This window comes from Geotrypetes seraphini, chromosome 2 (genome assembly GCF_902459505.1).
Source record: "Geotrypetes seraphini chromosome 2, aGeoSer1.1, whole genome shotgun sequence".
Taxonomy (NCBI): Eukaryota; Metazoa; Chordata; class Amphibia; order Gymnophiona; family Dermophiidae; genus Geotrypetes; species Geotrypetes seraphini.
Window position 1 is genome coordinate 504,150,774 of NC_047085.1, and position 13,837 is coordinate 504,164,610.

At 45.5% G+C, this 13,837-nt stretch overlaps 1 protein-coding gene across 2 annotated transcripts in view; it reads right to left on the reverse strand.

The window, feature by feature from the left end:
* The window catches only part of LOC117354526 (oocyte zinc finger protein XlCOF6-like), a 61,120-nt gene extending 48,875 nt beyond the window's left edge, over positions 1–12,245 (reverse strand). Inside the window, exons 1-3 of one of the 2 annotated variants that reach the window (XM_033932217.1) lie at positions 12,187–12,245; positions 11,915–11,975; positions 10,938–11,016 (exon numbers count right to left, since the gene is read on the reverse strand). The gene's annotated coding sequence lies outside the window, so the exon portion shown is untranslated. Of the gene's footprint in view, positions 1–10,906; positions 11,017–11,914; positions 11,976–12,186 lie in introns of both variants that reach the window. The other variant, XM_033932216.1, reaches the window with a different exon arrangement.
* Positions 12,246–13,837: the final 1,592 nt, after the last annotated feature.

The window sequence follows — 13,837 nt, forward strand, 5'->3', positions numbered from 1 at the left end:
CAGCCAGCATGCGTGCGAAGAGCTTGAGGTCAACATTTATTAAAGAAATGGGGCGATAGGACCCCGGCAAATCAGCATCCTTACCCGGCTTCAAGAGCAAAGTAATAAGGGCCTCATTCACAAGGCGTGGAAAAGAACCACGGGCAGTAGCTGCATTAAAATATGCCAACAAAGGTCCATAAAGAGAAGGGGAAAGGAGCCGATAGAAGTCACCCGAGAACCCGTCTGGGCCCGGAGCCCGATCAGAGCGGAGCGATTTAATGGCAGACTCTAATTCAACCGCCCGGAACGGACTGTTAAGAGAAGAAATCGCAGCCTCCGACAAACGAGGAAGCCCAGAAGAGTGAAGATAGTCCGTCATCATCTCCAAAGAAGCATCATCCGGAGCTTCATATAACCGACGAAAAAAGTCAAATAAAACCCCGGAGATCTCAGAAGTTTGAGACACCACCCCACCGCCCCGGGTCCGCAAGGATAAAATCGGCTTCCTACCAGTCGTAGCGTTAACCAAATGAGCCATAAGACGTCAAGGTTTGTTCCCGTAATGAAGAAAACGATGTTGATAAGAGGCTTTGCATTTTTGGGAACGAGAATGAAGAAGTGAGTTCAAGGCCACCTGAGTAGACAGATAACAGTCTCGAGTCTCCTGAGAAGGGTGAAGAGAAAAGGACCGCTTCGCCAAATGTAAGGCCCGTTCGAGAGTAACGATCCCTTGGTTAATACGCTTGTTACGAGCACACAGAAATGAAATGATATGACCTCGAATCACCGTCTTCCCAGCCTCCCAAAACAAAATAGGATCATCCATGTGGGAAGCATTATTCGTTGAATAGTCATCCCATTGGGCCTGCAAAAAGGTAAGAAATTCCTTATCCTGTGCAAGATAGAAGGGAAACCGCCAGGACGATGCTCGGAGGTACGAAGAATCCAAGAAAACATCTACCCAAATCGGGGCGTGATCCGAAATAGACAGAGGTCCAATCTCAGCCAATTGAACGGAAGGAAACATAGAGGAAGACAAGAAGATATAATCCAAGCGAGACCAAGTGCCATGGGCATGAGAAAGATGAGTGTAGTCGCGAACTTCAGGATGCAGGAGGCGCCAAGGGTCCACAACCGAAAGAGAGTCACAAAAGTCCGAAAGAAGGTGACCCTTAGAACCCAAAGAAGAAACGGGAGATCCGGATTTATCCTGATCAGGAGTCATGACCAAGTTAAAATCTCCCAGGAGAAATAGAGGATCACCAGGAAAACGAGAACAAATTTGGAGCAACCGCTGCAAGAAGGCCGATTCACCAGAATTAGGGCCATAAACCACTAACAAAAGATAGGAGCGCCCTCCCAAGGTAAGGCGTAAAAGCAGGGATCGACCGTCAGACTCCTTATCCAAAACCTGGACACCAATGGGAGAAGACTTGCGGACCAATACAGCAATGCACCCATGACGACCCGAAGAGGAAGCAAAATACACCTCCCCCACCCAAGAACGACGCAACTTAAGATGTTCTGCATCAGTTAATCTGGTTTCTTGTAAACAGGCAATATCGGACCGATAGCGCTGTAGAGCAGCAATTATTTTGGATCTCTTAACAGGCGATGTAATCCCCCCTACATTCCAAGATGTAATTCTAAAAGGGGTACTCACAACTGAAAGTCAGAAAAGATGCAAAAGGAGAGAAAGGAATCCAAAAGAAAACTACCCCAAGGGCCCAGCCCCCCCCAGAGTAGCAGCGACCGCTTAAGGAGAACAATGCAGCAAACGTTATACAATAGAGCACAGCAAAATTGAGGCAAACATACTGAAGGAGGACCCCCCACCCCCCAAAACCCACCCCACCCACACCCAAACCCCCCCAACCCAACAACCCAGGATCCCCAACAACAACAATCCCGTCCCCTAAAAGAAACGGAAAGAGAGCCACGTTAAGATGTGTCAGGGGCCCCCAGTCCCCGTACCTCACACACCCCAGGTCAATCTACTACATCCACAACCAGGCCAGTCATCCAACAAACCACGAAACCGGGGATTGAAAGTTAAAAGAAACTAAGAAACATAAAGACACAAGACCCAGGACTCCTCAGCCCCAGAAGTCCATGGAAAGCAACCCAGCCTCCCCAGACACTCACCTAACCAACCACCCAACCTCCCATTCTCACAAGGCAATGCTGACAGGCACCAAAACCCAGGCTATAAAATCCGGCCCCAGACCCACAAGCGAGTCCCACGCAAGCAAACAGCAAACAACCCCCCTCTCCCCCCACAACAGCACTATCCAATGAGGCTCATGCACACAACTCCCCAGCCCAAACACAAACACCACAACCACTCACCAAGCAATCAAGAGACAACAGGCACACAAACAAAAGGGAGACAGGCACCATAGAAGCTACACAAGAAAGGCCCGGGTACCCAGTCCCAGAGGGTCTGAAAAAATATACTCTAAGCAGGGCAGTCGGGACCTCATGAAGCGTAGAGCCCACTGGGCCAAAGTCACCCTCACACCAGAGTCACACCCGACACCCAAACCAACGTCCCCAGGCAGCTCGTCCCAGAACAAACATCCAACAAAGTTGACTAAACCACAGTCATTCACATTAAAACAGCAGATACAAATGGTGAGAGGCACAAATATTTAGCACAAGTACCAGAGGGTAACAAACAAGAGTCAGGAAGTCCAAATCATGGTGCAGGCATATGGACTGTGGGGCTTAGGACAACTCCATAAGTAGTCAGTGGAAAACCCAGCCCATGTCAAGATATGCCAAATACAGGAGGTGCCAGGAAACCAAGAAAGCATCGCAGGGCTAGCCCCAACAAGAAATCAGAAACACCATTAGCCATGAGTCTGGAACAGGACGCCCCAGCCATGCCCAGTGCTCAGGGGGCTGAGAAGGCCCAGACTCTCCCGGCAAAGCATCAATGTAGGCTTGAGCTGCCTCCGCCGAGGCATAGGTAGCCCACCCTTTAGAGGTCCAAATCTTCAACTGCGCTGGATACAGAAGTTGGAAGCGCTGTTTTCGATCAAACAGCTCTGAGCACACTCTAGAGAAGCGACGACGACGCTCTTGCAGCGCTGGCGAGTAGTCTTGGAAGAGGCGCACTGGAGTCCCCTCATAAAGAAGGGTATTCCGATGTTGGCGGTACTGTTTCATCAGCTCCGCTTTGACCGCCAAGTGATGGACCTTGAATATAGTAACCCTAGTGCAATCACGGTCATCGGTGCGCTGGCCCAGGCGGTGCGCTCTATCAAGCTTCAGAGGACCCACTCCCGCCAGAAGGGGTAGTGCAGACTGGAGCCACGACTCCAGCACAGTTAAAAGGCGAGATTCAGAAACTGTCTCTGGGAGACCCACCAGACGGAGGTTGTCCCTTCTCGAGCGATTCTTGAGATCCTCCAGCTTGTCTGCTTGTTTCTGGAGCTGGGCCTTCACGGACGCCACATCCGCCGCCGATGCCACGTGGGAGTCTTCAACCATCGAGACTCTGTGTTCCAGCTCTCCTGTGCATCTGGTGGTTTCCCCCAAGAGGGACTCAAGCGACGCGAGCTGGGAGGAGAGCTGGTCGAAGCGGGAATCCAATGCCCACACCACCGACGCTGACAGTGCGGCAATATGTGCCTCCGATAAGGGGAGCGCGGAACCCGAGTCTCCCGCCGCCGCCATCTTGGAATCCAGCTGCGCCGACCTCGTCTCCCAATCTTTAGTACCGCGGCCGGACTTGGCGCTCATGACAGGGCTAGCGCGCTGGAGAAACCCGTCCATATACCACCCCGATGGTCAGGGGAGAAGTGGGACCCGAAAAGATAAAGAAATTATTCACGAAGAGACTCGGGGCCCCGGAGCACGAGTAAGGCACGTCTTACCCGGTCCAGCACATCACGTGACTCCCCATCAAAAAAATTAAAAATCAAGTCCCATATTTCATCTTACAGAAGAGGTGTTTCTTCAACACTTCTCCAACTACATTGCTGTCGTAAATATTCCGGAAGCTTATTCCACTCGCGAGGACCCACGCACGAAAACATGCTAGCTCTAGACACGGCTAGCCGCAGCTGTTTCACTGTCGGAATATGTGAGTCGCCAAGCGCAACATGCTCTGTGGTTCGTATGGCAGAATGCTATCCATCAAATATTTCGGAGCCTTACTGTGTAGTAATTTATAAAGGATTTGATGTTCTAATTATAACCAATACAAAGATAGAAACATAGAAATAGACGGCAGATAAGGGCCACGGCCCATCTAGTCTGCCCACCCCAATGACCCTCCCCTACCTTTCTCTATGAATAGATCCCACTGTCTATCCCATTTGGCCTTAAAATCAGGCACACTGCTGGCCTCAATAACCTGAAGTGGAAAACTATTCCAGCGATCAACCACCCTTTCAGTGAAAAAGAATTTCCTGGTGTCCCCGTGCAGTTTCCCGCCCCTGATTTTCCACGGATGCCCCCTTGTTGCCGTGGGACCCTTGAAAAAGAAGATCTCTTCTTCCAGCTCGATGCAGCCCGTGAGATACTTGAATGTCTCGATCATGTCACCCCTCTCTCTGCGTTCCTCGAGTGAGTACAGCTGAGAGAGGGGTGACATGATCGAGACATTCAAGTATCTCATGGGCCGCATCGAGCTGGAAGAAGATATCTTCTTTTTCAAGGGTCCCGCGGCAACAAGGGGGCATCCGTGGAAAATCAGCTTTCTGTCACATGGTCACTCTTTCTTAATCAAAACAGAGTTCGAACAATCGCATTCTGGGCTACCTGCAGCGCACTCAGTCCTCATACAGGTAAACCCAGAAGCACCAAATTGCAGTAGTCTAAGCATGATAAGTAGTCTAAGCAAGACAGTCCTAAGAATAAAGGCAGACAAGTGTGGATGCAAACTGCTCAACAGATGCAATTTTAAAAATACCTTTGTTACCACTGCACATACATGCCCCCTGAACGTCAGACAAGAATCCGGTAGAACCTCTAAATATTTTACCTCCGTGGATAGTGCAACAGTAGTGTCTAATAAGTCAATGAACAAACAAAAATATATAACCTTCGTTTTCTGGACACTCAGTTTCACAATGAGTAAGTTATCTGACAGTGAGTGGGAGTTAATAGTTGAAATGATAAGGTGGTATATGGGCTCTTAGCTTGGATTTGAATACTGCTAGAGACGGAGCATAACGTATTGACTCTGGCAGCCTGTTCCAGGCATGCGGCGCGGCAAGAAAGAAGGGACGGAGTGTGGAGTTGGCAGTGGAGGAAAAGGGTACAGATAAGAGGGACTTACCCATCGAAGTTCACAGGAGGGGTGGGAGAGGGAGCATAGGGGAAGCTAAGTATCCAAACCGAGCAGTGTTTGAAGAGAGAAAGCAGGAAAACTGGGGGCAATCTCCTACCTGAGCAGAAGCTCCTACAGGTATTTTCCTTGCTGCTTTTGTTCTTTGCTGGATTAGAAATAGACTGGGTCATATTCCTCAGGCTGTGGGATAGGGGTAGGAGCTGAGGGTGTCTCTCTTCCAATGCTGGGAGAAGGGAGAAAGGCGCAGAAACTTGAAATTTCTGGCTGGAGGTTTCTGGATTACCTGCAAAGTAAAGAAGACTCCACCTCTTCCTGACATCACAAAGGGAAGGGTGGAGCTTCACGCTGAGCCTGTTGAGAGATAAACAGGGGCTGATGCAGACAGACAGAAAAACAGCTGGCAGAGCTGGCTCAGTGCACAGATTCTACCCAGAAATTAACCAAATTCTGCTGCCATGCTGTGTGCAATAAGCATGCAAATCATTGTCGCAAATCTCCTTTTCTGTCGATTACATTAAAAAAAAAACAAATCAGAGTGGTCTGCATCCCCCCATGTCCTGTCCCCCCCTGATCATATCTTAATGGAGCAGGAGCACCCAGCATTGTGTGATGTATCCTGGAGGGAGGAGTTTCAGCCTGTCATATAAAGGAATTTTTCCTTTATTTGGTAGTTAGGTGGGGGGACTACCAAATAAGGCAACATTTCCCTTATATGGCAGGACTAGGACATGTGGGGGGTAGAGTTACCAGATTTTGTAGTTCAAAATAATAATAATAATAGTACATATTACTCAGAATCACTGTCCCATGGTAAAAGAATGCTTTCTTCTTAATGTGCCTTTCCCGGGCTATATTTCTCCAGCAAATTGTCTGGCTTTGTTTCTCTGTTCGGTGGCTTGCCTTGCACTAGCGAAATTCTGGAGGTCCACTGGGATTCCCAAACGATGCTACTTGTTGATCAGTCTTGATTAGGTTCATTTAATGTGCGCTACGGCGTCAGCAGTTGGATCAGTATCATAAAATCAGGGATCCCTATACCACTTGGAGATTGGTCACTTCTTCCTCATAACCATTACTCACGGGGGGTGGTAGGGTTGGTTGGGTGGATGGGGGATATTGGGTATGGGAATTCTAGCTTCTGATGTGTTACTTCGCATTTTCATATTGTATGTGGTGCAGTTTTGGGGGAAGGGGTGGGTTGGGTACAGGGATTTGCTTGTGAGTTTTGCTGTTATTATATGGCGATTGTTGTCTTTGTTTGTGTTTTGCATAACACCAATAAAAATGATTACACACACAAAAAAAGAGAACACGTGGCTCTGCCCCATTCTGCCCCCAGCCCTGCCTCTCCACTCCCAGGCCTATGCCCAACCCCAAACAAACCTCATTTCTTCTTCTCCGAGCTCGGAGCCACTTTTGGAAGGCTAGCACAAGCAGTTTCTCCGGCCTGCTGCTTGCACCAGCCTGGCTCCCTCTGAAATCACTTCTGGGTCGCGGGGCCAGGAAGTGACATCAGAGATAAAGCCAATGCCAGCGCGAGCAGCAGGCCAGAGAAGCTGCTGGGGAAGTACAGGGGTGGGAAGGAATGGGAGCAGCAGGCCAGAGAAGCTACTGGGGAAGTACAGGGGTGGGAAGGGATGGCACTAGAGTGGTGTGGGGTGTGCAAGGAACGGAAGGAGGATGGTGTGGAAGGAGTGGGGGGCACCTCCCACCCTCGCTACACTACTGTATCTGCACATGAACTGGAATGTTGTTCTGTACATAATATCTGCGTTGTCAAAAATTCTTGCACATAAAAATTTTGGCAAGGCTAATCCGTTATAATAAAACCCTTAGCGCACATGCGCACTTCAATCTCCATGCCTCCATGATCCGTGGTGCCATGCATGCACAGTGCCTGCCTCAGCTGATTTCCTGCCTTAGAAACATAGAAAAAAGCAGCAGAAAAGGGCTATAGCCCACCAAGTCTGCCCATTCCAAGTATCCCCTCCCCTGAATTTACTCCCTTAAAGATCCCACGTGAGTATCCCATTTTCTCTTAAAATCCATCACGCTGCTGGCCTTTATCACCTGGAGTGGGAGTCTGTTCCAATGATCCACTACTCTTTCGGTGAAGAAGTACTTCCTGGAGTCGCCATGAAACTTCCCTCCCCTGATCTTCAGCGGATGCCCTCTGGTGGTCGAGGGTCCCATGAGCCAGAAGATATCATCTTCTGACTCGATGCGTCCCGTGATGTACTTATATGTTTCAATCATATCTCCCCGTTCTCTTTTTTCCTCAAGTGAGTACAGCCGCAATTTTTTTAATCTTTCTTCATACGTGAGATCCTTGAGCCCCAAGACCATCCTGGTGGCCGTTCGCTGAACCGACTCGATCCTCAGCACGTCTTTTTGGTAGTGTGGTCTCCAAAACTGAACACAGTACTCCAAGTGAGGCCTCACCATGGCTCTGTACAACGGCATTATAACTTCAGGTCTCCTGCTGACGAAACCTCTGCAGATACACCCCATCATTTGTCTTGCCCTGGAGGAAGCCTTCTCCACTTGATTGGCAACCTTCATGTCCTCACCAATGATCACCCCTAGGTCGCGTTCCGCCGTGGTCCTAACCAAGGTCTCACCATTTAGTACATAAGTTCTACGCGGGTTTCTCTTACCCAGGTGCATTATCTTGCATTTTTTAGCATTGAAGCCTAGCTGCCAAGTAGTTGACCATTGATCCAGCAACAGTAGGTCGTGTGTCATATTATCAGGTAATAAGCTTTTGCCTACTATGTTGCAAAGTTTGGCGTCGTCGGCGAACAGTGATACCCTTCCTCTAAGTCCTTGCGTCATATCTCTTATGAATAAGTTAAATAGAATCGGGCCCAGGACCAAGCCCTGCGGCACTCCACTGATCACGTCCGATGCTTCGGATGGGGTACCGTTCACCACCACCTTCTGAAGTCTACCGCTCAGCCAATCCCCAACCCATGTAGTTAGAGTGTCTCCTAATCCTATCGATTTCAGCTTGTTCAGTAATCTTCAATGAGGGACGCTATCAAATGCTTTACTGAAGTCCAAATATACCACGTCCAGTGACTCTCCGGCGTCCAGTTGTCTAGTAACCCAGTCAAAAAAGCTAATCAGATTAGATTGGCAGGATCTACCCTGGGTGAACCCGTGTTGGTGTGGATCACGCAGTTTTTCTTCGTCTAGGATTGTGTCAAGATTCTGTTTCATCAGTGTTTCCATGAGTTTACACACTATAGACGTGAGACTCACTGGTCTGTAGTTTGCTGTCTCTGTCCTGCAGCCCTTTTTGTGGAGTGGGATTACGTTGGCGGTTTTCCAGTCCAAGGGGACCCTTCCTGTGCTTAGGGAAAGATTGAAAAGAACAAATAATGGTTCTGCCAGGACTTCCCTTAACTCCCTGAGCATTCTGGGGTGTAGGTTATCTGGTCCCATGGCTTTGTTTACTTTGAGTCTTGATAGTTCGTCATAGATGCTACTGGGCGTAAATTCGATCTCCAATGCCGGCTGACTTCCTGTCTTCTGACTATGCTGCCGCTGCTGGGACACCTCTTCTTCTCACCCCCGGACCAGCAGCAGCCGCGGTTTCATCAAGCAGCCGCGGGGCATTTGCTAGGCCAGCCTACTTTGATAATGCGAGGCGGGCTGGCTTAGCAAAAGCCCTGAGGCTGCCCAGGCTTGCGGATGCTGGACAGGGAGAACAGGGAAGGGAGAAGGGGTACTACTGGACAGGGGGAGGTAAAAGGAAGGGAGAAGGGCTACTGCTGGACAGAAGGGAGCAGGGAAGGGGTACTGCTGGACAGGGGGGAAGTAAAAGGAAGGGAGAAGAGCTACTGCTGGACAGGGGGAGCAGGGAAGGGGTGCTGCTGGACAGGGGGAGGTAAAAGGAAGAGAAGGGCTACTGCTGGATAGGAGGAGCAGGAAGCAAAGAAAGAAAGGCCTCAACGCCTCATTGTGCTAAATGTTTACACATCTACTCTAGCACCCGTTAATGTAACGGGCTTAAACACTAGTATTTATATATAAACAGAACAACGCGCAGATCCGAGCTGGCGCTTTAATTTTCTTTGGAGATATGTGCAGAACTATTACCTCTTTAAAATTGCGGGCACTTGTTTATAGTCACAGAAAGAAAGACAAAATTCTGGCACCTAACCTTTCTACCACACCTCAGACTTGGTGGTAAATTTCTCACCCTGTGCATGCTTTAAAATGACTGATTACTTCTGCGCATTGGTGCAAAATACCTAATAGTTTGATTACCATACATTTTAATACTCTGCATATAATCATGTATAAGTTGAGAAATTTAGACTTTAAAATGGCTTCATTAAAAGAGGACTTGCATAAATAGTGAGCAAACACTCAGGGGACCTTTTTCTAAGGCACGCTAGCCATTTTAACGCTAACACGTCCAGTATAGTCTATGGACACGTTAGCACGCCTTAGTAAAATGACCCCTCAGTATCCACTAAGTATAAATCTCACATGTGTTTTGCGAATTATTTTTCTGACTTGGGAGAGTGAATATATAAATGGTAACTACAAAACAAGCCTCAAAGACTCAACAAGCGTAGACACCGGCAATTAATGAGGCAATAACGATGCTCTTACAGAGGGCGGAAAAGCTACCTTTGCTTTCTAAAACTGAAACGAAAGAGCAGCAAAACAAAAACCTCTTATATTTAACATCACATCGTATGTCTATACCGCATAACCATAAGTTCAATGCGGTTTACAAATCTACAAGAAAGGGCCAAAGATAACTCCTCGGACAAGTACTTAGGGAAAAGATCAGACTTCAATTGTTTCCTAAAGTGTTCGTAAGAGTGAGAAGTAAGTAACAGTGAACGAAAAGTCTTTGTCGTGAAAAGCTGCTTGAAATGAAAGCAGATGATCGTGGCATTTCTTGCCTTTGCAGCCTTTAACAGAGGGAAATACAAACCGAGCATGTGATTTTCTACTATTCTTATGGGATGCAATTGAGAATCTGTCGGCTAAATAAAGTGGGGCTTGGCCATCGATGACTTTTGTAGCATATGCATCCCAGTTTAAAGATAATGCGTGCCTCCACGGGGAGCCAGTGCAACTCACGGTAGAAAGAAGTTACACGATCATATTTCTTTAGACCATCAATCAATCATACCGCTGTTTTCTGGATTAATTGTAATCTGGTACTATTTTGTTTAGTCGTAGTTAAATAAGCAATATTGCAATAGTCCAGAAGACTCAGTACTAATGATTGGGGAGGGAGATTTTAATTACATTAAAAAAATAAAAATAAGAGGAAGGGAAGAGGGGGAGGAGAATATAGGAGGAAAGGGAGGTTGCTGAGGGTGGGATGGGGGGGGTCACTGGGATGGGAGGTTCAAAGTGGGAAGAGAGGTAGGTTGGGGTCAGTCCAAATAAGACTTTAAGGGCTCCTTTTACTAAGCCGCGTTAGGGCTTTAACGTGTGGAATAGTGCCCGCTGAATTGTTGTGCATGCTAGACCTTAACGCCAGCATTGAGCTGGCGTTAGTTCTAGTCGCGTAGTGCGGGTTTAGTGCGCACTAAAATGCTGCGTGTGCTAAAAATGCTAAAGCAGCTTAGTAATTCAAAATAACATCACCAAGATTGATTATGACGTCACCGTTCCTCACAACTGACTGGGGAATCCTCTCCAAGCAGTGATAGACCAGGTCAACCGTGGGGGCTCCCTTTCCAGTGCGCTGATGGATTCTAAAGAAAAAGCAAAAACAAGTGGAATTGTCCAATAAGAAAAGGTGCAACAAATAAAGGTGTCTTTCAACTCATCTGGATAATCAGGTTATTCTTTATTCTTCCAAAAATACTCGACCCTATAGGCAATGTATAAAATCATATAAACACATATAGAAACATATAAACACTATAATAATAAAATGAAAATATGTGGTAATAAAAACATTAAAAACATTCAAAATATTAAAAATATTAAAAAGAAACAGCAAATTACATGTAAAAGTTTCTTTAAACAATGCAAAACAACATATACTTTAATAAACCGAACATAAAAAAAAAAAATGAATAATGACTAATATCGTATAAATTTATCATATAAATATCATATAAATTTAAAATCAACCATAACAACAAAATATCATATAGATTTAAAATCGAACATAGTTTAGATATCACAACAAAGCAATATAGATATTCTATATATTATTAATAGAAATCAATATATTATTACTAAGAAAATTATATGTCAATAAAAAATAAAAAATAAGGTGACTAAAAAACAATCAATGTATCATCCATAGGAGTCAATGTATTGTTATAAATAGAGCAAGAAAATGTGTATTGTCACTAGGAATAAATATATATTATTACTAGAGAAAACATATATAATCAATAAGTAAAAAACTATATAATTGATAAGCACAAAGCAAAAAGTATATCTAAACACTAGAGACAATGTACAGTGTAAAATTTAAGCATATATTATATTATGGAAATGTTGAACCAATTAACCAAAGTATACTTAAAAATAAACCAATAGCAACTAAAAGAGCAAATATCAATGTTAAAAAAGTAAATATAAAGATGACTAAAGCATACTGGATAAAATGAATGAGATATAAGAGCACTGCAATACCTTGGAGATCTTTGGGTATAAAAAACCACGAGTATGGACCACTTTAGAATACTGTATATATCTAAAATAGAAATTGTACACCAACTGAACAATATAGAACAAAGAGAGACAAAAAGGGCTAGTAAAAAGAAAAATAACCAGTAAAAAAGTGAAAATGTGCCACAAGTTGAAACGTGTAATGAAATAAAACATGAATATGTTGTGCCACAGCCCGATATACACTAAAAATCAAGAAGCAAAAATAAATAATCAAAAATAAAAAGAACGCTTACCAGAACGCCGTCGTGTTTTGCGCGCGTTCTAAAGAAAAAGCCCCAGGATGGCCTCATATACTATTTTATCCTGTCTCACACTCTGTTAGGGTCTGCAATAAACAACAGGTGTTTAACTTATCTCCCAGCTGGAATGTTCCTGAGATTCATAGTTCTTTCACATACCCACCAGATTCCCACAAGCCTGCTCCTGGGAAATGGCTGTACAATGGTCTATTTGAAATTGACTACCCTTATTTCAGGTAGAATGCACAATGAAGGTTCTGATTTGTGTGTTTGGCAGGCTGTATTACTTTGCTTTGATTAAGCTGCTGTTTGTTGCCCACCCTCACCCTCCTTCCCAAAATCTGCTGCCCTAGGCAATTGGCCAGTCTTGCGTAATGGTAGGCTAGCTTTGCTTGAGGCCTCTCAGAGAAAAGGTACTGCATTTGGAGCAAGAAAACCCTTGCAGTCATCAGGTGCAAGTTCACAAGAATGCAACAAAAAAGCAAAGGGTCATACGTCCCTTCCCCAACCCAGTCTCTTTTGTTTTTTTATGCTGGAAAAACAGACCTATGAGAGCTTTTCCAGAAAGAGGCAGGTGACAAGCAAAGCCTCAGCATCATTATACCTCCCCCTCTTCCTAGTTTTTTCACTTTTGTAATGTACTACTACTACTATTAATTTCTAAAGCGTACACAGTGCCCTACATTCAACATGTAATAGATGGTCTTTGCGCAGGAGCTTACAATCTAATTAGGACAGATGGGGATTGGGAATTTTTTGCGGACAGAATGATAGGATGGACATAGGACATGTATGTAGTTACATAAAACATCCGTCTCTGGCAGTGTTCAAGGCCCAGTTAAAAGCCCACCTATTTGAGAGTGCTTTCCACTCCTAACTCTACGGACCTTTATGTGAAGAAAATCAATAAAAACAAGAGAAAAAGGAAGCCGATATGGTTCTCCAACCTAGTGGCTGAGAAAATAAAGGCGAAAGAGTTGGCGTTCGTGAAATATAAAAAAAACAAGAAGAGGAGAGCAGAAAGGACTACAGGGTGAAACTGAAAGAAGCCAAGAGAGAGATACGTCTGGCAAAAGCACAGGCGGAAGAACAAATGGCTAAAAATGTAAAAAAGGGAGACAAAAATGTTTTCAGATATATTAGTGAAAGGAGGAAGATGAAAAATGGAATTGCTAGGCTAAAAGATGCTGGGAACCAATATGTGGAAAGTGATGAGGAGAAAGCGAATGTGCTAAACAAATACTTCTGTTCTGTGTTCACAGAAGAAAATCCTGGAGAAGGACCGAGATTGTTTAGCAAAGTTACACGAGAAAATGGAGTAGATTCTGCGCCTTCACGGAGGAGGGTGTTTATGAGCAACTTGAAAACTGAAGGTGGACAAAGCGATGTGACCAGACGGGATCCATCCCAGGATACTAAGGGAGCTCAGAGAGGTTCTGGCGAGTCCTATTAAAGACTTGTTCAACAAATCTCTGGAGACGGGAGTGATTCCTGGGGATTGGAGGAGAGCGAATGTGGTCCCTATTCATAAAAGTGGTCACAGGGATGAAGCAGGAAACTACAGGCCGGTGAGCCTCACTTCAGTTGTTGGAAAAATAATGGAAGTTTTGCTGAAAGAAATGATAGTGTACTTCCTTGAATCTAA